The sequence below is a fragment of the Mirounga angustirostris genome, unplaced genomic scaffold (genome assembly GCF_029215605.1).
Source record: "Mirounga angustirostris isolate CCGP_5_RB_7025 unplaced genomic scaffold, mMirAng1.0.hap1 SCAF_11, whole genome shotgun sequence".
Taxonomy (NCBI): Eukaryota; Metazoa; Chordata; class Mammalia; order Carnivora; family Phocidae; genus Mirounga; species Mirounga angustirostris.
In genome coordinates this window covers 72,770,831-72,793,842 of record NW_026991719.1, presented here as the reverse complement: position 1 = coordinate 72,793,842, position 23,012 = coordinate 72,770,831, and the positions used below count along the sequence as shown (strand labels likewise).

Below are 23,012 nucleotides of genomic sequence, written 5' to 3'. Positions count from 1 at the left end.
GGGGACCTTAGAGTTGCTGGCCTCTTGTTCTTCCAGCCTGTCTTCTGTGGGAGGGGTCTGCCATGCTCTTACTCAGTCAATCTTGTTTGGGCAGAGTTGCCCTGTCCCCTGTGGTGGGGGATGGGCTCAGTGAAAATCGGTATTTTGGGGCTTTTGTTCTCTGGTGGCTTTCCCTGGTGGGTTTCTGCGTCTCTTCTGAGAGACATCATTTGCAACCCCCTGCCCCAGAGCAGAGAGATCACAGTCTGTTCTTCAGTGAGCTCTCCAGGCCACACTATCTCCATTTCTGTCTGTGCTGGTATAAACTTCAGTGTCCTGGGTTGGCGCCCTTCAGCAGCACTCCCAGTCCTCGCCTCCAGGTTGAGGCATGTCTCTGCCCTTTGTGCTTCTAAAACTGCCATTTTGCATGCATGGCCCCACCGCTCTTGGTTTCAGTCCAGGCGGCTGTCCTAAAGTCCTTTCCCCATTGCTACTGGTCTGCAAGTCTGTGTCTCGTCCCCAGTGTGGGATGCTTTTGTGCTCCTGTGTTATTTCACCTTCCCAGTGCCAGCACTTATGGCAGCTCCCTCCCTCTTCTATTTATCTTTGGATATGTGCCTGCAGAATCATGGTTCCCCCCTTCATACCTTGAAACCAACTGCCTGTGATATTCTGTTTGTAGAGATCCAGATCTATCTTCTTACATTCAGGCTGATTTCGTGGGTGTTCGGAGTCATCTGGTAGATATCTAGCTCAATTCCGGGGACTGGTTGGAATAGGGTCCCCTACTCCCCCGCCATCTTTTCCTGACCACCAGAAAACATAAATTCAAATGGATGAAAGCGAGTGGGCGATACAGGCTTCTACTTATGGAATTAATAAGTCAGGTTAATGAATTAAAAAATAATAAATTGTACAGCATTGGGAATATAGTCAATGATGTAATAGTGTTGTATGGTTACAGATGATAGCTATGTGGTAAGATTTGCATAACATAGAGATGTTGAATCACTATGTTGTATACCTGAAACTAATGTTTTCATTGTTATTCATTGTGTGTCAACTATACTCAAGTAAAAAAGTTTTAAAAAGAAATGTATGAATTGGATTTTACAATTAGATGGTAATTGGTAACCTGTGTGAGAATTTTATCTCTATAGTTATGGTTATCCAATCAAACTTCAAATGTGTTTATGTCTTCTGTAATACTGGGAGAATTACTGTGCACATAATAAATACTAAACAAACGTTTGCCTAATTAATGAATAGCATGGCTATTCTACTTGTGTTGACTCTATTAAGGAATAATGAGGATTTTTGCAGATGCTGGTCATCTTGAAGCCTTGTTATATAAATATTGATGAATGAGAAAACTAGAAATATCAATCTTCTTCCAAAATAACATATAAAAATATTATTTTAAGAAAATCAACTATTTTTCACTTCATTACAGAAGTTTATTTGTGAATAAAAACTATTCAACTTCACTTGCAACTCAGTTGTAAAATCTTTCATTTGTATGTGATGGAACATAAACTACATTACTCCTCAGGGTCATTCTGTGAGATATATGTTATAATTCTTGTTTTACTGACAAAGATACAAAGAAAACTTAAGTCATTTGTAAAAAGTCATTGAATAATTTACTCATTGAGTAAATGTTAAAAATGTACAGTTCAAATTCAAGTACTAAAGCATAGAATTCTGTTTGCTATAAAACATCTTTTTCTTCCATTTTGTAATCAGATGTCTCTATTGAGTTTTGTTTTATTATATATATTTCTCATGCAATTCTAAATAAATATAACTGATTTTATGCATCTTTGATTTTTTCATGTTACATAAGCTTAGTGAGATTTGAACTAATTATTTTGATTACATGGAATGTAATCCACACTTACTCGGCCTTGGTAAGAGATGAAAAATTGTTAAACACTGATGTTTGAATATATTAATACATAAGCTTGATTTTTTGAAGTACATGAAAAATTTGAAGTTTACAATTAGTCAAGTAGAAGAACAAAATAGAACACAAAGACAGCAAACAACTAAAAAAAATTAAAAAGAACATGCACACAAGGTGAATTTTACCACAAAGTTATAATATACAGGATCACTTTTTTAGTCCTCACATAGTAGAAATAAACAGGTATGCCCATAATTCCTTGGAAGAGTAATGCATGTTATTTGTGTGTGCATCAAGGAGAAACTAGGCCTGTAAATAAAATGATAAAAAAAAGAAAGTCTGGGAGGGATGCCTGGGTGGCTCAGTGGTTAAGTGTCTGCCTTAGGCTCAGGTCATGATCCCAGGGTCCTGGGATGGAGTCCTGTATCAGGTTCTTTGCTCAGTAGGGAGTCTGCTTCTCCCTCTGCCCTTCCACCCACTTGTGCTTGCTCTCTCTCAAATAAATAAATAAAATCTTAAAAAAAAAAAAAAAGAGTGAGTCTGGGAACAAAAGACAATAGCTAATATGGGATAAGATAAAAAGGCCCATTCTGCTGTGTAAATCATATTCAAATCACTACTTTCAAATTGAATGAAGATCCATTTTCAGCTCATTGGTCACAGTCTGGAAATCTAAAATGTGTATTTACTTTAAGTCCACTTCTCAATTCTTGCAGGAAGTCAAGTTAGTTCACAATTTTTGAAAACTTTAAGAAATGTTGACTTTTGAATTGCTATGCGTTAACCAAAATAATATACATTAAACCCATTGGCAGATTTTAGGTGGCCAAAGTAAAGATTCATTTTGTTCATTGGTGTTTGACATAGGTACATTCTAGAAGACAGCTATTCTACCTGGTTTGCTTTATATTTTTCCCAACTTTTGCCAACAAATACTGAACACAATCTTACAGAGTTAATATGAAAATGTTACAATGTAGGAAAGTGCTTGAAAGATATGGAAACTTGAATTTAATGTGCTCTCAATGTTCTCATTTCTTCCAAATTTAGGAATGGAGATTGGAATTTAGAGTGAACAAAATGATTATTAAGCTAGAAAATCGTACTTCTTAAATTTAAGCTTTTAGAATATATTTAAACTATTTTATTAAAATGTTATATAGCAACTATATGTACATGTAAATATATATGTAAACTTCAGTATGAATTGTATGTAGAAAGATATACTATTTTCTTTTAAACATTTATCACACATTATGACATCAATTGACAGTGTAACAAAATGGTAGAAATATACTGAAAGAATATTATTGAAACTTTGATTATGTGTTCACTGAAACATCTGTTTACTGTAGTTTTTCCCCCCATTTTTAAAGTTTTTATTTTATTTTATTTTTTTTTTTTAAGATTTTTTTTTTTTTTTTGAGACAGAGAGAATGAGAGACAGAGAGCATGAGCGGGGGGAGGGTCAGAGGGAGAAGCAGACTCCCTGCCGAGCAGGGAGCCCAATGCGGGACTCGATTCTGGGACTCCAGGATCATGACCTGAGCCAAAGGCAGTCGCTTAACCAACTGAGCCACCCAGGCGCCCTAAAGTTTTTATTTAAATTCCAGTTACTTAATATACAATGTAATATTAGTTTCATGTGTACAATTTAGTGACTCAACATCCCATACAACACCTGTAGCTCATCAAAACAAGTGCACTTACCTATTTCACTCATTTGCCTACCCACCTCCCCTCTGGAAATCATTTGTTGTCTATAGTTGTCTGTTCTTGGTTTACCTCTCTTTCCCCCCATGATCATTTGTTTTCTTTATTAATTCCACATATGATTGAAATCATATGGTATTTCTCTTTATCTGATGTATTTCACTTAGCATAATACTCTCTAGCTCCATCCACCTCATTGCAAATGCCACAATTTCATTCTTTTTGATGGCTGAGTAATATTCCATCATATATATATATATATATATATATATACATATATATATGCAATTGTTGGGTCATAGAGTAGTTCTATTTTATATACATATATATATATACACCACACTTCTTTATCCATTGATCAGTCGATGCACATTTGAGCTCTTTCCATAATTTGGCTATCGTAGATAACACTGCTATAATCATTGGGGTGCATGTATCCCTTAAAATCAGAATTTTTGTATTCTTTTGGTAAATACTTATAATTCAATTGCTGGATCATAAGGTAGTTCTGTTTTTAACTTTTTGAGGAACTTCCATACTGTTTTCCACAGTAGGTGCAAGTTTGTTTTCCACCAACAATATAAGAGAGTTCCCCTTTCTCCACATCCTCACCAATGTCTGTTGTTTCTTGTGTTGTTGATTTTAGACATACTGAAAAGGTGTGAGGAAATATCTCATTGTAGTTTTCATTTGTATTTTCCTAGTGCTGAGTGATGTTGAGCATCTTTTCATGTGTCTATTAGCCATCTGGATGTCTTCTTTGGAAAAATGTCTATTCATGTCTTCTGCCCAATTTTAAATGGATTATTTGGTTTTGGGTGTTGAGTTTTATAAATTCTTTATATATTTTGGATGCTAATACTTCATCTGCAAATAGTGAAAATTTGAATTCTTCCTTAGTGATTTGGATGTCTTTTATTTCTTTTTGTTGTCTTATTGTTGTGAGTAGGACTTTCAATACTATGTTAAATAACAGTGGTGAGAGTGGACATCCCTGTCTTGTTCCTGACTTTGGAGGTAAAGCTCTCAGTTTTTCTCCACTGAGGATGAAATTTTCTGTGGGCTTTTCATCTATGGCTTTTGTTATGTTGATTTATGTTCCTTTTAACCCTACTTTGTTGATGGATTTTTATCATGAATAGATTTTGTATTTCCCTGATGATGAGTGATTTTGAACATTTTTTCATGTGTCTGTTAGCCATTTGTATGTTTTCTTTGGAGAAATGTCTGTTGTTGTCCTCTGCCCATTTCTTAAATGGATTATTTATTTTTGAGGTGTTGATTTTGACAAGTTCTTTATAGATTCTAGATACTAGCACTTTATTCGATATGTCATTTGCAAATATCTTTTCCCATTCCATTAATTGCCTTTTGTTTTTATTGATTTTTTTTCACTGTGTGCAAGTTTTTATCTTGATGAGGTCCCAAGAGTTCATTTTTACTTTTGTTTCCCTTGCCCCTGGAGATGTGTCTAGTAAGAATTTGTGTAGCTGTGGTCAAAAAAGTTGCTGCCTGTTTTCTCCTCCAGGATTTTGATAGTTTCTTGTCTTATGTTTAGGTTCTATTTTGAGTTTATTTTTGTGTATGGTGTAAGAAAGTGGTCTAGTTTCATTCTTTTGCATGTTGCCAACACCATTTGTTGAATATACTTTTTCCCATTTGATATTCTTATTTGCTTTGTCAAAGATTATTTGACCATATAGTTGTGGGTTTTACTGTTTTCTTTTAGATAAGCCTGGATAGGAGTTTATTAATTTTATCAGTGTTTTGAAAGAACTGGCTCATGGTGTCATTGATCTGTTTTACTGGGGTTTTTGTTCTTTTGTTGTTGTTGTTATTTATTTATTTATTTATTTATTTATTTATTTATTTATTTAGGTTTTTATTCCTTATCCTGGCTTTAGGCTTCATTTGTTCTTTTTCTAACTCCTTCAGGTGTAATTTGGGTTGTTTACTTCAGATTTTTCTTGCTTCTTGAGTCAGGCCTATATTGCTGTATACTTCTCTCTTAGTAACCTTTTGTTGCATCTCAAAGTTTTGGATCATTGTGTTTTCATTTTATTTATTTCTATATATTTTTGTATTTGTTCTTTGATTTCCTGGTTGACTCATCCATTACTTAGTAGCATGTTGTTTAACTTCCATGTATTTGTGGTCGTTCCAAATTTTTTTCTTTTGGTGGACTTCATGGTTTATAGTACTGTGGTCAGTACTGTGCACATGGGACATTCTTCAAAATAGATCACATATTAAGTCACAAATAAGGACTCATCAAGTACAAAAAGATTGAGATCATAACATGCATCTTTTACGAAATGAAGTCAACCACCAGAAAAAAATTAGAAACACCTCAAATACACAGAGGTTAAACATTCTACTAAAGAATGAATGGGTCGGGGCACCTGGGTGGCTCAGTTGGTTAAGTGACTGCCTTCGGCTTAGGTCATGATCTTGGAGTCCCAGGATCGAGTCCCGCATCAGGCTCTCTGCTCAGCAGGGAGTCTGCTTCTCCCTCTGACCCTCCCCCCTCTCATGTGCTCTCTCTCATTTTCTCTCTCTCAAATAAATAAAATCTTAAAAAAAAAAATGAATGAATGGGTCAACCAGGAAGTCAAAGAAGAAATTTAAAATACATGGAAACAAATGAAAATGAAAACAATGGTTCAAAACTTTGGGATGTAGCAAAAGTGGTACTAAAAGGGCAATATATAGCAATACAGGCCTACTTCAAGAAGCAAGAAAGATCTCAAATAAACAACCTAACCTTACACTGAATAGAACTAGAAAAAGAGCATCAAATGATGCCTAAAGCAACTAGAAGGAAGGGAATAATAAAGATTAGAGCATAAATAAATGATATAGAAACAAAATAATAGCAGAACAGATCAATGAAACAGGAGCTGGTTCCTTGAAAAAAAATTGATAAACCCCAGCCAGATTTATCAGAAACAAAAGAGAAAGGAACCAAATATATAAAATCACAAATGAGAGAAGAGAAATAACTAACACCACAGTAATACAAGCCATTACAAGAGAATATTATGAAAAATTATATGCCAACAAATTGGGTAAACTGGAAAAAATGGGTACATTTCTAGAAACATATAATCCTCTAAAACCTGAATTAGGAAAAAATAAAAAAATTGTACAGACTAATAACCAACATGGAAAGTGAATCAATAATAAAAATATTTCCCAATAAACAAAAGTCCAGGGCCAGATGACTTTACAGGAGAATTTTACCAAACACTTAAAAAAGAGTTAATACTTATTCTCAAATGATTTCAATAGATAGAAAAGGGAGGAGAATCTCCAAACTTATTGTATGAGGCCAGTATTACCCTGATACTAAAAGCAGATAAAGACTCCACTAAAAAATAGAACTGTGGGCCAATATCCCTGATGAACCTGGACATAAAATTCTCAGTAAATTAATAGCAAACCAAGTCAAACAGAACAGTAAAAGACTCATTCACAGTCAAGTGGGATTTATTCCTGGGCTGCAAGAGCGGTTCAATACCCACAAGTTGATCAACGTGATACACCACACTAATAAAATAAAGGATAAGAACCATATGATCCTTTCAATAGATACAGGAGAAGCATTTGACAAAGTACAACATCCATTCAAGATAAAACCCTCCACAAAGTAGGTCTAGAGGGAACATACCTCAACATAATAAAGACCATATAGAAAAAAAAACTTACAGCTGGATAAATACCCTCCATTTGCATTGGCATGGATGGAACTGGAGGGGATTATGTTAAGTGAAGTAAGTCAAGCAGAGAAAGACAATTATATGGTTTCACTCATATGTGGAACATAAACAATAGCATGGAGGACCATAGGGGAAAGGAGGGAAATCTGAAGGGAGAGAAATCAGAGATGGAGATGAACCATGAGAGACTATGGACCCTGGGAAACAAACTGAGGGTTTCAGAGGGGAGGGGGTGGAGGGATGGGATAACAGGGTGATGGGTACTAAGGTGGGCATGTGTTGTGATGAATACTGGGTGTTATATGCAACTAATGAATCATTGAACACCACATCAAAAAACTAATGATGTACTATACAGTGGCTAACTGAACATAATGAAAAAAAAAAAAAAAAGAAAAAACCCACAGCTAACAATACCCTCAGTGGTTAAAAATTGAGAGCTTTCCCTAAAGGGTCAGGAACATGACAGAGATATATACTCTCACCATTGTTATTTAACATAGTACTGGAAGTCCTAGCCACAGCAATCAGACAACAAAAAGAAATGAAAGGCATCCAAATTGTCAAGGAAGAAGCCAAACTAACTATCTGTAGATGACATTACACTCTATATAGAAAACCCAAAGACTCCACCCAAAATTCATAGAACTGGTACACGAGTTCAGTAAAGTTGTAGGATACAATATCAACATAAAGAGTACTGTTGCATTTTTTTTAAAGATTTTATTTATTTATTTGACAGAGAGAGACACAGCAAGAGAGGGAACACAAGTAGGCGGAGTGGGAGAGGGAGAAGCAGGCTCCCCGCAGAGCAGGGAGCCTGATGCGGGACTCGATCCCAGGACCCTGGGATCATGACCTGAGCTGAAGGCAATTGCTTAACCAACTGAGCCACCCAGGTGCCTGCATTTTTATACACCAATAATGAAGTAGCAGAAAGAGAAATCAAGGAATCAATTCCATTTAGAGTTGCACCAAAAACTTTAAGATACCTTGGAATAATCCTAATGAAAGAGGTAAAAGATCTATACCCTGAAAACTATACTAAACATTGATGAAAGTGATTGAAGAGGACACAAAGAAATGAAAAAAAAAAAATTCCATGGTCATGGATTGGAAGAAAAAATATTGTTAAAATATCTATGATACCCAAAGCAATATACATATTTAATGTAATCCCTATCAAAATACCATTAGCATGTTTCACAGAGCTAGAAAAAAGAATCGTAAAATTTTTATGGAACCACACAAGTCCTTGAATAGCCAAAGAAACCTTGAAACATAAAAGCAAAACTGGAGGCATCACAGTTCTGGACTTCAAGTTATATATCAAAGCTCTAGTGTTCAAGACAGTATGGTACTGGCACAAAAATAGGCTCATATATCAATGGAACAGAATAGAAAACCCAGAAATGAGCCCACAACTATATGGTCAGTCACTAATCTTCAACAAAGATGGAAATAATATCTAATGGAAAAAATACAGTCTCTTCAACAAATGGTGTTGGGAAATATGGAGAACAACATGCAAAAGAATGAAACTGGACCACTTTTTTACACCATACACAAAAATAAATTCAAAATGGATGAAAGACCAGGGCACCTGGGTGGATTAGTTGGTTAAGCATTGAACTCTTGATTTTGGCTCAAGTCATGATCTCAGGGATTTGAGATTGAGCCCCACATCACATTCCTCACTCAGTTGGGAACCTGCTTAAGATTCTCTCTTCCCTCTCCCTCTGCCACTCCCCCTCTCTCATAAATAAATAAATAAATAAATAAATAAATAAATAAATAAATAAATATTTAATTAAAAATAAAATAAACAAAATTGATGAAAGACTAAAATGTGAGACAAGGAACCATTAAAATCCTAGAAAAACACAGGCAGTAACTTCTTTGACATTGGCAGTAGCAACTTCTTACTAGATATGTCTCCCAAGGCAAGGGAAACAAAATCAAAAATAAAATACTGGGATTTCATCAAAATAAAAAGCTTCTGCACAGTGAAGGAAACAACAAAACCAAAAGGCGACCTATGAAATTGGTGGAGATATTAGCAAATGACATCCAATAAAAGATTAGTATCCAAAATATATAAAGAACTTATGAATCTCAACCCCCAATTAACAAGTAATCTAGTTAAAAATGGGTAGAAGACATGAATCAACATTTTTCCAAAGAAGACATCCAGATGGCTAACAGATACATGAAAAGATGCTCAATATCACTCATCATCAGGGAAATGTAAATGAAATCTACAATGAGATATCACCTCATACTTGTTAGAATTGCTAAAATCAACAACACAAGAAACAAAACATTTGGGAGAGGATGTGGAGAAAGGAGAACCCTCTTGAAATGCTGGTTGGAAAGCAAACTGTTTCAACCGCTATGGAAAACAGTGTGGACATTCCTCAAAAAGTTAAAAGTAGAACTATCTTATGATCCAGCAATTGACACCAATTGAACTACTAGGTATTTACACAAAGAACACAAAAATACTAAATTTGAAGGAATATATACATCTCCATGTTTATTGTAGCATTGTCTATAATAGTCAAATTATGGGAAGGGTCCAAATGTCCATCAACTGATGAAATGATAAAGAAGGTGTGGTGCGTGCGTGCGCACACACACACACACACACACACACACGTTGGAATATTACTCAGCCATAAAAAAGAATGATGAAATGATAAAGAAAGTGTGGTGTTTTTGTGTGTATACACACACACGGAATATTATTCAGACATAAAAACGAATGGAGTCGTGCCATTTGCAAAGATGTGGATGGAGTTAGAGAGTCTTATGCTAAGCAAAATAAGTCAGAGAAAGACAAATGCCATATGATTTCCCTCATATGTGGAATTTAAGAAACAAAACAAATGATCATAGGGGAAAAAAAGAGAAGTTCATGTTCTCACATATAGGATTAGGACACTTGAGGTCACCAGCTCACTGCTGTCTGCCATCACCACCACCTCCACTAAGGAGTCCTCCCCAGCCCCCACCACCACTGCTACCACCTCCATAGCTTCCATGGCCCAAGCGTCCTCACCCTCAGCTTCTATGACCATTGCCACTGCCCTGATTAAAGTCTGCTCACCGAGTAGCAAATGAGGCTTTGATGGGATTCCCAGAGAATTATTTACCATCAAACCAGTCAGTAGCTGCTTTAGCAGAAAATGGGTCATCAAATAATACTGTTGCTTCTCCCTTCAGCTGCCTGTTTCCCTGTCTGTGCGCAGATTAATGATGGGCTGTCTTGTTTTCTTATTTGTCTTAAAAATACCAATCAGCCACAGACTCAATTGTAACATTTTCATCCACGCCTTGCATGAAGATGGTGTTGTTGTCTGAACTATCCTGTTTAAAATCATGATGTGATCCTTGGTCCTGAGCGCCACCAAATTTATTGATGCCAGCATGGTCACTTCTGCCCATGCTGCCTCTGCCTTCACAGTTGCCTTCACAGCCACCTCCATGACCTCCGGTTTCAAAACCACCACTGATGCAGTTGCTCCTGCCCCAGCCGCAGCCCCCACAGTCCTGCTGGCCTCCCCTGTAGCCACTGCCACCACCACTCTGGCCCTGATTGCCATAACCACTGCCACCACCACTCATGGAAGATTGATCTTGGCCATACTTACCTCCACCACCCCCTTCATCACCACCTCCACTGCTACTGTTGTATTGATTCTGTTGCCCATAGCCTTGAGGGAGATTATAGGAGCTTTGCTGCTGTCCATAGCTTTGCTGCTGTCCACTATAGCCAGACTGCTGGCCATAGCCCCCACTCTGGGGCTGCCCATGGTCACTGTTCTGAGAACCCCTAGTGTAACTTCCCGAGGTGCTGCTAGGAGCTGTCTGCTGGCCATAGCCAGGATAAGAGGTCTTTGTCCATAAAATGACTGAGAACTCTGACTACTGCCATAGCCACCAGTTGAGCCATATCCCTGGGGAGCTGACCGAGTGCCATAGCCTATGTTCTGGGTCTGTCCATAAGAAGAACCATAGCTGCTCTAACCATAGCCTGAAGTGCCTACTGACTGGATGTAACCACTGTCACTCTGCTGTCCATAGGGCTGATAGCTCTGCTGGGAAGAGCTCTGCCTAGGCTGCATGGGGTAGGCCCCATAATTTTGGGTTGCTTGTTGGGTATCATCATTTGAGGCCATGTCCACCCACACACAAACAGGCTGACAAGGAACAAGATTCCAACACCACAGAGCATGGAGGCCTCAAGGAATGAGCCTGTTTTGTTTTGTTCTGTTTTGTTTTGTTAATTTAAATTAAAATTACATCTTCAGCCAGAAAAAAAAAAAATGAAACATTTGCTTGGTTAACTTAATTGATTATATTTTTAAATTGATAGTTTTTCCATTACTGTATAGATAGGCACAAAAATACTTCTTAAGATTATTATATCTTCTAGTCATATATTAACTTATTCATTTCTGTACAATGCCAGCCATTAAGAATTCCTTCCTTGTAATTTCCTTCTATAAGGTCATAAAATTTCCGTTTTTTACTTTGAAGAAAAAGCCATGTTCTCTGGCCCTTTACCAATCAGAATTTATCTGCCAATCTACCTAAGCATTTTTACTGGTATCTTGCTATCTTACAAACCTCTAATTTAGTATACTTCACTGTGGAAATTACTGGCAATAGAGGTTGCTAGACGATTTTGATTTAGCTCTCTTGCTGTTGAAGGGGGGGAAATGAACATTTCTCCTCCTTATGGTGTCTAATGTTCTTTTTTTCATTTTGGGTTTATAGAAGGGGAAGACCATAATGTCAAAAACATTTAGTTTATCCAAAAACTAGAACAAAACCAATACTCCAATCAACATTCTCAGTGCAGGACTTCATAGTACTCAGATTTAGTGTAGTAGGTAAAATGCTGAAATCTAAAAATTATGATGTTTGTAGCCAAGCAATACTACCTAGCTTTATGACCTTGGACAAGTTAATCTTTCTAAACTTTCATCTATAAAACATGGATAGCAACATGTTTCTCCTCCCCCTGATTGTTATAAAAATACGGTATTTTAAAGTGTTTTGAAAAAAACAGAGCACCAAAAAATTCAGAGAATAGATACAGACATAGGAATAGATATATAAAGATAGTTGGGTGAAACATGTCTTGGATTCTCCCTTACCTCTAGTCTGTCTAACTGCAGGTATTCCCACTTTCAGTGTTCTGCATTTCTCCCTATGCCCGGAGTTCTATGTTACCATTTTCCTAACCCATAGAAACCAAATGTGAAGAATTCATTCACATTGAGCTGTTAGAACATTTTAGTTTCTCTTCATGATGGTATTTGCCTGTTAATGAATTCTTAAAGGGGATTTTGAGAAAAACATATTCTCTTTTATAGCATGTTTCTTACTGGAAACCCACCTTCATATTGCAGTTTAGTATTTATCATTCAAATCAGATACTTGTATGATATTTTGAAAATAGTAAATCTTTCTTTGGAATCGTTTGCTCAGGTTGTCTTTAGCTAGTGGACCTAGGCGTAGGCATAGTTCAAGTTACATAGATGGTTCTGATGAAGTTATTGTCATTTCTATTTCTGAATTTTATATGGAATCATTTCATATTTCTACTGGCTTAATTCTTTTTCTCCATTCTTAATATTAAATATTATTTTTTAAAAAAAATCAGATTCCAATTTTGACTTGCCAAAATATCAAATCATGATATTTTGTGTACAAAATTTTATGTACACAATCTCTATTATTGATATTGATTACTCTTTTTATTAGTTTGCTAGAACTGCTGTAACAAAGTACCACAGACCTGGTAGTTTGGACAATAGAAACGTATTGTCTCACAGTTCCAGAGGAAGTTCTAGAAGTCTGAAATCAATGTACTGATTAGGTTGATTCCTTCTTAGGGCTGTGAGGGAAGGGTCTGTTCCAGGCCTATCTCCTTGGCTTCTAGATGGTTATCATTTGCTTTTGTTTCTTTACATCATCTTTCTTCTTTATGTGTCTGTGTCTAAATTTCCACTTTTTGTAGAGATATCAGTCATATTTGATTTGGGATTCACTACCCCAGTATGACCCCATCTTAACTAATTATATTTACCATTACCCTATTTCCAAATAAGGTCACCTTTTGAGGTACTAGGGTTTAAGACCTCAACATATGAATTTTGATGGGGGACACAATTCAACCTACAACACTTTCCATCCATCTTTTATATATGGTGGAAGAGTTTTTTTCACTTATAACTTCCAGGTGAGACATTGGTTATTAACACCAGTATTACATTGTAATAACTTCTAGACCCATAACAGACCATTTTAGAATATCAAATTGATATTAATATCACCAATAGTAATTAAACCTATTTTACCATTTTATTCACATTAACTTAATTGGGTATTGTTAAATCAATCACTCTTTATTTAGGGACACCTAGATATTTATGGGATTTTTTCCTTTTACTATATTATTATTAGCAACTTCATTCTGAACTACTGTATTTGCTTACATACTACCTCCACCAATCCCCAGCTCATATACATGTGCACTCCAGTGTGAGTCAAGACAGAGATTCAAAGCAATGAACTAACTTTTTAGTGTACTTCTTTGATACATAGATACAGACCATAATCCTTAGTGGCACTATATTAAATATATATTGAACCATAATCATTAGTGGTACTATATTAAGTATATATTGAACCCACTCCCATATGCCCTCCAATCAGGAGTTTGCCCTCTGACACTCACATAAAAGATTGGAAGTCAGTCTTCATTAAACCAGAAGCAGAATCCAAAGCACTTTTCTAATCACTTTGCTAAATAAAATTCAAGAATTCCTAAACAAAGTGTTGAAAAAGTCCTTCCCTCTTAAATAAGACAGTGTTAAAAGTTAAAATTGACACACTATTCTGGCAAAGGAAGTGAGAGCAATTGGATGAAATAAAAAAAAATAAGCAATCTTATGTATGCATTACAGAGAATAATTTTGAAATGTTCCCTGAAGGAATGTGAATTAATAGTGTTTTTTTCTTTTTTTCATTTCACACGATTGGAAACTTTGTGTTTATCTATTGTTTATCTAATGCTGCCATCTAGTGAACATATGAAACTTTGAGAATATAGTTTCTCCTAGGTATTGCAGTGCTTATTAAACAAGATTTTACAAAAATCTTAAAAAGATTCTCATATGTATTTTGTCTTGAAGATTAAAGTGAAAAGAAGAATTCTGAGTCTAAAAGATAAATAGCATAACTGGCTTTAGTTTGGGGAAAATAACTTTTTCAAGATTTATTTATTTATTTGAGAGAGAGAAAGAGAGAGAGAGTGAATGTGTGCCAGGGAGAGAGGCAGAAGGACAGGGAGAGAGATCTCAAGCTGACTCCAGGGCTGAGCATGGAGGTCAATGAGAGCCTTGATCCCAGGACCCTGAGATCGTGACCTGAGCCAAAATCGAGTTGGATGCTTAACTGACTGAGCCACCCAGGGTCCCCAGGAAAGTAACTTTTATAAGGTGATATTATTTTTTTAAGTCTAGCTGTTTTATTTTTCTTGAATTTAATCTCAGTCAATACCTTTTACTTTTTTAAAAAATATAGCTATGGTTTCTACTTCATAAAGGGAGGTTGACTTTGGTGCTGTAATAAATGTGAAATTACTTTTTTTACATTCATCTATTAACAATAATTGAATGACTGAGGCCTTATGTGCCATATGTAAAATATAAGTATTAAAAACATATGTTTTGGGGCGCCTGGGTGGCTCAGTCTTTAAGCGTCTGCCTTCGGCTCAGGTCATGATCCCAGGGTCCTGGGATTGAGCCCCACGTCGGCTCCCTGCTTGGAGGGAAGTCTGCTTCTCCCTCCCCCACTCCCCCTGCTTGTGTTCCCTCTCTCAGTGTGTCTCTCTCTGTCAAATAAATAAAATCTTTAAAAAAATAAAATAAAAACATATGTTTTGAAGCATGTGTTTGACTTTATTATAGAACTAGCTAACTCTTATTTTAGGCTATAAAAAGCATAGTGCACTTGTTAATAGTTATATGTAACTGCTGTTTATATAATTGTTGCACTTAATTTTATACAGGCAGAGCTTGGCTATATTTGCTTTAGTGCATTACATTTATAATACATTGGATCAACAGCAACTGAAATTCATTATAGCATGCAATCAAACAACATAGTTGTTACTAATATCATCTTAGTTTTACTTAGTACTTCTCATTGGGTAATGTATGTTCTGTAAAGTTATAGTATTATATAATGGAAAAATCATGGCCAAATTATAGACAGGATGTTATGGGTTTAAATCCTGGATATCCTAGTTGCAAAATTCTGAATTAACTGCACCTTAAATTCCCTGTACCTAAAACCATGGAAACTCAAAAGGTCCCCAAAGAATTGAACCAGAGTACCCTGGCAAACATGATAATATTTCTCCTTGGTTCATTAATTTTATTAAAAAAATAATAATTTCAATTCTCCAGCCAAATATTGCTTATCTGTATTACTATATAGGTAGCAGAGTCTATGAAACATAAGATAGGTGCACAAAAATGCTTTCTTAAATGTTATATGGAAAGACATTTAACTATATAAAGTCTAAAACATTAGAGCATTGGAAACACTACAACTGTTAGAAAATTCCAAGTCATTGCAGCCAATGTACTGATACATTTTTTCCTAAGATTTTATTTATTTATTTGTCAGAGAGAAAGAGAGAGAGCATAAGCAGGAGGAGCAGCAGGCAAAGAGAGAAGCAGGCTTCCTGCAGAGCAAGGAGCCTGATGCAAGACTCAATTCCAGGACTCTGAGATCACGTCCTGAGCTGAAGGCAGATGCTTAACCGACTGAGCCACCCAAGCGTCCCTTTTCTTTTTTGCTTTTTGGGGTTTTTTTTAAGATTTTATTTATTTATTTGCCAGAGAGAGAGAGAGAGCATGAAAGCACAAGCAGGGAGAGAGGCAGGCAGAGGGAGAAGCAAACTCCCTACTGAGCAAGGAGCTCGATGCAGGACTCCATCCCAGAACCCTGGAATCATGACCTGAGCGGAAGGCAGACGTTTGACTGAGCCACCCAGGCAACCCAAAGTACTGATACATTTTTAACAATTGATGTTTTGTGGGGAAAGATCCTTGATTTGTAGTACTTCAGGATTTTTGTGCTAAAATACCACTGTGGTAATTCAAGTTATCAACATTTTATCAGCTGACTTGCAAAATTCCAGAACATTTAACAATTGACCCTTGTACATCAGTACAAACCAGCTCCAGCACAACACTGCTTCCACTTGGATATCTTTCTGTCATTTTATTCTTTCATTAGTATCATATGTAGTTCTGAGTCCCAGAATCAAGACACTATAGTTCTTGGGGTGACTGGTATATTGGCACTCAACATTGATTCCTTTATCCTCTTATAATGAAAATGGTTAGGAAACTGAAAACTACATTTTTTTCAAACTACCTTGCTGCTAAAGTTTAGGATGTTATTATGTTTGGTTCATCAAATATATTTGCATGAGACTAGAAAACAAAAAATTTTTTTTTCTCTACAGCCATGTTATCAGAGGTACCAGTATTAGGTTACCACCATCCTGGTTATCCAGAGACAGGTGGGACTGGGGACTTTTGTTACCTTGGTGTGTATTATAGTGAGCATATAGTGGTTTCAGAACCCACAGCAGTTTCAGTGTCTTCATGGCTGTTCAGGATTCCTTGTTCTAATGGTTTCCTTACCATGGCAGCTTCTTGATTGTGGCACTGTCTTTGTGGAATGTGGCAGGAAGCTTCTGACTCTAGAAGCTCCCTATTTATCTGGGCACTCTAACCAGAAAAATCTTTTAAGTCTCTTTAAAATGTTATACTTACTCATATTTTTTACAGTTTTGCTTAGTTTTCATAGTTTCACATTCTTCTTCAGTTACTGCCCTATTCATCTGGTCCCCATTACAACTAAGATTTTTAAAACTACACGCAACTTTTCTTTGCTTACTCAACTCTCATATGCATTTGTTAATTCATTTTATTTTGCCTTCTGAACACTCCACCAAAATTTATTTTTCTAAAGTCATCAATGATCTTTGTGTTACAAAATCTAAAGGATATTTTTTAGAACTTTAAGGAAAGTGTGGTCTAAAGATGAAGCCAAGGGTATGACTGTAAAATCCTTTGTTAAGAAGTCAATAAGTTCTAAGGTTGGGTTTCAGTATATAGTTCAGTCTGATAAAAAGCCTTAAGGGTGTGCCTCTTAGATCTTCTCAAGCAATAGTGTTTTCAGTAAGTTTCAAGATGTGACCCTTGGGTGCCTGGGTGGCTCAGATGGTTAAGCGTCTGCCTTCGGCTCAGGTCATGATCCCAGGGTCCTGGGATCGAGTCCCGCATCGGGCTCCCTGCTCCTTGGGAGCCTGCTTCTCTCTCTCTGTCTCTCATGAATAAGTAAATAAAAATCTAAAAAAAAAAAAAAAAAAAAAAAAGATGTGACCCTCATCTATTTCAATAGAAATCCAAAGTACAGAGTGCTTATCTTAAAGAGATTTGTGAGCATGGCAGTCTAATCAAGTGAACCCCAATCAGATGTAAGGGATACTCACAAAGTATTAAAGAGAAGTATATTCACAGAAACACTTCCAATTTGAATGGAAATGGACAGAGACAAATAGAAAATTTAAAAAGTCCTTTCGACCACCCAATTCTACTGATGGGAAACATACTGAAAAACAAAACAAAACAAAAAGAAAAACAAACAAACGGCAAACATGTACTACCATTCATGAAGAAAGGAGGGTGATTCTGAGAGGCACAGGAAATTATTGTTGGGCAGGAGTAGGATGGAGTCCTAATCAAGGAACTTCAAATATCTTACTGGCTAGATTTTAGAATTGCTATGGTTATTGTGCCTCTAATTTTCCCCTTTGTGAACAGGACCATCTAAAGCACTTATACTATGACTGCCCTACTATTGTATGGTGAGGGTGTGAGAGATAGATAACTTGTTCCTTTCATTCCCAAGTCTTTAGATGGAGAGGAAATGTACTTGAGGTTCTATACTTAGTAAAATACATGAGGAGCTTCATCCATAAAAAAACTTAATTTGAATGATGACATTGTGAACTTTGAACTAATTCTGTAATGGCATGAGGCTTTTGGGTGCCTTACTGACACCAGCTAGGCCCCAAGACCTGACCTTTACTGTCCATCTGCTTGTACTCATCAACCTTTGTCCCACATTTTTCCTTAAGCTCTTCTTTCCAGCTAATCTCTTAACTCAGGCAAATGGGAAGTGAAACTGCCCCTCAAGTGATAGCAACTGCCCTGACAAGACCTCCATCCCACCCAGAGCACCCAGAACAGTTTGAGCTTAACCTTTGAGTTGTGTCCGCACAGATGGACCATGGAGTGACCTCTAGAATGACTGACAACTGCCTTTACCTCATCATAACATTAAAATTTTTGCCTAAGGAGGAGCACAAGCCTGATTTACATAACATACAATGTGTGTATAGGCATGTATCCTTAAGACACATGTGTGACCTTATGCCAGCCTCTACATATGATGACAAGGCTTCCTTATTTAAATATTCATCTTAACCCTAAATAAAAAGAATCCATTCACCCTTGCTTGGGGAGTCACACTTTTGGAAGCCATTCCCTGTGATCTCCTTATTTGCCGCAAATGAAGTTTTCTTTGTATGACAGCTCAACCTGGTGCAGTTTCTGACTTGCCAAGGAGTGAACTCACGTTGTTTCAGTTACATTAGGAAAGGATGACTATATTTTACACACAAAAGGGACAAATATTTTTTTTCCAGAAAAGGTTGGTATTGATACTTTTAAAATATATCAATAATTTATTTGATATTCTTATCTTCAAGATATACAACCTAATCCCCCACCCCTTGATGTGTTCTGGACTTAGTAAATCACTTCTAATGAATGGAATAAAATAGAATGATGGTAGATGGCTTCAGAGACTAAATAATGAAAGGCATTATAATTGACTTTTTGCTCTCTTTCTTTGATTATTAGCTCTGAGGGAAGTTAGCTGCCATGTTTTCAGAAGATGCTCATATGGGAAGTGTCTTAGTCATTTCAGGATGCTGTAACAAAAATGCTATAGACTGGGAAGCTTAAACAATATACATTACTTCTCACAGTTTTGGAGGCTGGCAAGTCCAAGATCAGGGTTCTGGCTAATTTGTTTCCTAGTGAGAGCTGTTTCCCTGATTATATCCTCATATGGCAGAGAGAATAGGGGATTGGGGGTGAGTGCTCACACTCTTTCCTGTCTCTTATTATAAGAGCACTAATCAATCCCATCATGAGGGCTGCACCCTCATGACCTGATTACCACCCAAAGTCCCCATCTCCAAATACCATCATATTGGGGATTAGGACTTCAACATATGAATTTTAGGGGATACAAACATGCAGTCCATAGCATAGAGGAACTGAGGCCTCCTGCTAACAATCCCCAAGGTATTGAGGCATCCTGACAACAGCCATGTGAGTGAGTGAGGCATCTTAGAAGTGAATCCTCTAGTCCCAGTCAAGTCTGCAGTCCTGAGAGCTTAATTGAAATCTCATGAAAGACAATGAATCTGAATGACCTAGCTAAACTGCTCTTAGGTTTTTGACCATCAGCAACTGTGTGAGATAATAATTTTTTCTTCTTTTAAGCTGTTAAATTTTAGGTAATTTTAGTAGCAGTAGATTACTATGATAAATATTTTGCTTTAAGCATAATTAGTTGATCTTGTTTCCTTGAAATACTCAATTGGTTTCTAGAAATAATACTCATAGTTTTCTCTTTCTTCCCTGGCTACTTATTTTCAGATTAATTTACCATCCCATTACTAATTTATAAATATTTAAATTTGAGTTCATCTGGGCTCCACTGGTTTTTCTTCTTTTTTAAATGTTTCTGTCTACATTCAAACCCTAAATGATCTCCTCTAGACTCATGGCTTTAAACAGAATCTATGTGAAGATTACTCCTAAATTTATATATCAGCCCATACCTCTTCCCTGAACTCCAGACCCATGTATCTCTTTGATATTCCCACTTGGGTATCTTATAGAATGGAGGTTAATTTTAACAACTAGTGCTGTGCTTCCTAAATCTTTCTTCCTCCATTTTCTCCTGCCTCAGGAAATGGCATCGCTCTCCACCCAATTGCCCAGGCCATAAACAGGGTTGTTCTTGGCACTATTCCCATTTCCCAAATTTATCTTAGCACCAAATTCTACTGATCCTATCTTCAGAATATATCTTGAATACATTTATTTGTCACACTCCCTGCTATTCCACTCTAATTCAAGCCACTCATCTCTTATCTCAACTTCTAAAATATTTCTCTGGCTAGTCTCTTTCACTACAGGATATTTTCTACACATGAGCAAGAGTGATCATATTTTTTTAACCATAACAAAAACATCATTATCATACTTAGTAAACACTAGTCATTTAATATACTCAAATATCCAGTGTTCAAACATTAATTCCATATCACCAAATATTCAGTCCATACCTAAATTTCCCTGATTATTTCATTTTTATTATACCTTATGCACATCAAGATCTAAATAAGGCCCATGCACTGTGATTAATTGATCTCTTACAATATATTTTTTATCTATAGGTTTTATACTTATAGGTATCCATTTGTTTGAAGTTAGTTTCTGTAATAACATAAGTTTGTATTATAGAGTGTTTAATAATCTGGATTTTGCTAGGTTCAACTTGTTCAACTCTTAAAACTGTGCTTTTTGCCTTTTAGTATGCCTTGCAATTTTTGGTTGAAAGGTGGATATGACGTACTGGCTAAAAGGAACTACAGTAAACAGAACTTTAGTGATGTAATGGTAAGGTGTAGTGGGAAGGAAAACATTCTATAGCCCTATGATTAGCTGTCAGTCTTTTGGTGAGCCTGTGTCCCTGTGCCCCCGGACTGTGAACTTCATCAGTGTTTCTCCATTCGTTACCCTTAGATGGAAGGATGGCTAGAGGGAGCTGGAGGTGGATTATTTCCTTTTCCCCATCTGGAAGGCTGGAACCAGTTGGGATTAAATATTTCCCTTCTTCCAGGTAGGTTAGGTTCTGCTAAAACCCCAGCAGTTTAGGTTCTGGTAAACAGATTCTTCTTAGGACAGGGCTTGTTAAGAAGAACAGAATACTCTAGTATACTTAAAAATGGTCCCTTTCCCCATATCCTGCCAGAAACAGGAGGCAAGATTTCCCCTGATATTCACTGTGAGGAATAGATAGAGCTCCTGGAGGTAAAACTCACAAAAGTGTGTGAGTTTCCCTAGAATTTGTTCCCCTGGATTTTTTTTGGAATCTCGAACTTGAGCCTCCAGTGATTATTCACTTATAGTTCAGGTTTCTTCAGCACTTGTTCACTTGGTGGTTTCTGCTCAAGTCTCTTATTCTGGTAACCAGTGACTCCCTGTATTTTCCTGTCCATCTCTCCAACCATGGAAGCAGTGATTTGTTCTGTGTCCACACCTCTCTTATGGATCCAAGAAAAGATTTTGGTTTTTCACTCTGTTCAGCTTTTACTTGTTGGTAGGACAGAGTAGTGATTTCTAAGCTCCTTACTTGCTGGATTGGAAACCAGAAGTCAATTTGATGTATTTAAAATTGAAGTTTTGAAGAATAAAGGTGTATGAACAGTGCAGACTTTTCATGACATTTTTAGACCATGTAATTGTATGCAGTTGAAGTTCATACTAATCAAATTCAAGAGTATGAAATTCAGGAAACCTTGTTCACAAAGTATGTTATTTGTTAGGAAGAACAAATTAGACTTCTGGGTTTACTGGTTACATGCATGTACCTTGCTCATAATTATTAATTAAACTTTGGTGTAACTATTTTTTATAATAAATTCTTACATTGATATTGAGGGCTTAAGGCTAGTGCCTAATATTAACTGAAATTAAAATTAATCCATTTTCCCTTTTGCAATTTTTAGTCACAATCTGTATGCTAGTGATGTTGATTGAATTAAATTTGTGATAGCTATTAAAATAATTTTAAAACATTCAGCTTCTAGCATTGCATTTATTGATTATTGTCATTAAAAGTTCCAGAAGACTGTATTACCACTCTGCAGATGAAAATCTCACTATGATATGGGATATCAGTATAGTACTTTTTCCCCCTTATGTCCTGTGTTTAGTCCTGAATAAAATGTTTGAAACATTGAGATACATATTGACAAGTCAAGGGCAAAGTAGAACACTATTCAAATATTATAAATTGAGATGAGCAGTTACATAATGAGATATTCTAATTTTGCCTTTTGCTTTTATTTATCTCTCAGCTGGCAGCAATTTATCTGGATTTTGACTCTTTTTAAATTAGACTTAGAACACACTTATAGGTGTTGATACTTTCTCTTTTAATGACAGTCTCTGAGCTCTGCTGACACATGAAAAGTAAAAATGGAAAGAAAATCTTAAAACTTAAACTGAACCAAATTAGAACATTAACATATGGGTCAATATCTTTCTAACATGGGAAAACTTTGTATCGTCAACTTTGAAAACTACTTAGAAATAACTAGTTTTGTTTTCTAGTTTTCTGCAATTACATCTATTTAAAATACCTGAACAAACATTTTTAAGTTAATATTCATTTTTTATTGAAGTATAGTTGACACAAAATATTACATTAGTCTCAGGTGTATAACA

The 23,012-nt window shown here is 36.2% G+C and overlaps 1 pseudogene; it reads right to left on the bottom strand.

The window, feature by feature from the left end:
- Positions 1-10,209: 10,209 nt before the first annotated feature.
- LOC123842028 (RNA-binding protein FUS-like) lies at positions 10,210-11,498 on the bottom strand (annotated as a pseudogene).
- Between the last annotated feature and the right edge of the window lie 11,514 nt (positions 11,499-23,012).